This window comes from Solanum tuberosum, unplaced genomic scaffold, assembly GCF_000226075.1.
Source record: "Solanum tuberosum cultivar DM 1-3 516 R44 unplaced genomic scaffold, SolTub_3.0 scf00001, whole genome shotgun sequence".
NCBI classification, from domain to species: Eukaryota; Viridiplantae; Streptophyta; class Magnoliopsida; order Solanales; family Solanaceae; genus Solanum; species Solanum tuberosum.
In genome coordinates, this window is record NW_006238927.1 from 3,332,273 (window position 1) to 3,334,658 (window position 2,386).

Here is a 2,386-nt window from a genome sequence, read left to right on the forward strand (position 1 = left end):
TATTAACAAAAGAAAAGTAATTAATAAAGAAAAGAAAACAAAAAAATTATAAAAAATTCATAATTTCTAATATGGCGCTGACGTAGCACTGATGTGGCGGCGAGTGTATTACACACACTCTGTGGGAGTGGTGTTACACGTCTCAGGGTGGTATTAAATTCGCTTTTGAATAGTAAAGGTGTGTAATAGGTCATCATGTTAGTTTAAGCGTTTAAGTGACTTTTCGATATAAGTTCAGGGGCAATTTATGTCTTTTCCCTATTTGTATTTAGTGGAAGGGTCAAATGGTAATACTTTTAGTATAATATGATGATGATGATGATGATATATACGTATGATTTTGATATTTCAACTTTCAACTTTTTTGTTCCCACTTTTAGTAGTACTAGTTTCTCAGCACGTGTGTTGCGTGTGTATGCCTAGTTATATGTAGAATCCTTAAGAATCTTTCATCTTAAATACTCCCTTTGTCCAACAATACTTGTCTACTATTGACTTTGCACACTTCTTAAGAAACTATAAATAGAATGTTAATTTTACTATATCATTCTTTGAATATAATAAATACAATGTCTTTGAATAATGTAATTGACAAATGACTATAATTAAGGATAAGGGTAAATTATGAACTAAGTGTAAAATTATCCTTTGATTTTATAAAGTGGATAAGTATTGTTGGACATCCCAAAATAGTATAATGGACAAGTATTGTTGAACGGAAGGAGTAATATACATCTATAATTCATGTTTCCTTTTTCTGAGATTTCCACCCAAAATAGTGTTCTGCAAGAGTTCTGTTGGAATAAACCCATCGAAATGTTTATCAACGTCTTCAAATGTAAATGTCCTTCAGAAAGTATTCTATAAGTAATACAAAGTACATACCTTGCCGAAAGATGCCACTAATCCGTGTAGAGCTGAAATCCTGGCTCCTAATTTTTCCTTCTGAACTTGTTTTAAAACATGTAAATTTGTCTAAAAATGTAACTAAGTAAATAAAAATATGTTTTATCTAATAATTAATTTTTTTTAGATGAGATCATCATACACTTTAATATGCAGGTATGACCATAAGAGGTAGAAATTTAAGAGGCCATAAGCACAATTTAGGATTTCATATAGTAGTAAACCTCCCATGTTCAATTATCATGATTTACATCGGTATTGAGCCGGGGAATTGATTTTGGCATTATTTTTATTTTTTTCTCTCCAACAATTGAAAAAGTTGAAAGTATAAAAGTGCAAGTCGAGAGATTAACTTACAAATAACGATAAGGTTTTATTTTCATCCAAATATTCTGAATTCATGATCAAACAAACAAAATTCCTTGTTAATCAGGTATTAGAATAGATAAACATATCACAATTCACAGGTTAGAAGTAAGAATGATTCAACATACCACTATGCCGAACCAAACACGACCATAATTTAAAAGATAAACATATCACAAAATTTGAGAAAAATTACCAACGTATCATTATCTAATCCGATTGAAATATCTTACCAAACACTTTCGAACTCCAATCCTTTGTCTTTTCTACAATAACATTTCGAAATAGGTTTTTTTCTATTTTCACATAATGAGTATGGACTGAAATGTCTAGCCAATAAACTCAACCTTAAACTTAATTGTTAGTGTACTATAAATTTTATTTTAAAATTCTCGTTAACTTTATTTCTTTAGCTACAGGAAAATCACAAAAATAGAAATATTAGAATAATTATGAATATGTGAGAATACTTTAGAAGAGTTTATCTTAAATCTTTTATACGTCAATTGTGGTACTAACTAATCATCGACAAATATTTATCTTTAACATGAAGAAATCAAGAAGTCTACTCTTAAGGGAGTATTATTAATTACCAATAAAGTAAGTATTCTAAATTTAACAGCTTTAACAATGTTTCCACATGCCTGTAATTCATTTTTTTTTAAAAAAAACTTTAAATGTTGTCATGAATTGTAATTTCCCAAAAAAGAAACAAAATATTTCATTATTAATAACTATTAACTATTAACCTGACAAAGTTCAATGGATTGAAATAAAAAAAGAAAAACAAAAGTAACTTAGCATACATAAGATGAAGAAGAAAACAAGAAAATAATATAAACACTTAAATGAATGCAATAAAGTAAACACATTAGAAGCAAGAGAAAGGACGAATTAGTTTGTTTGATTTTAAAAAAGGATCGAGGAAGAAAGGAAAAAGAGGATATGAAGTTGAGAGATTAAGGGTGTGTTTGGTACGAACTCCAAAACTTTTCTCCGACTTCATATTACAATTTATTTGTTGAAAAAAATATTATTTTTTTTGTTGAAAAAGTAAATTTAAAACTTATTTTTTTTAAAAAAATTCAACTTAAATTTTTTATTTTACCCCCCC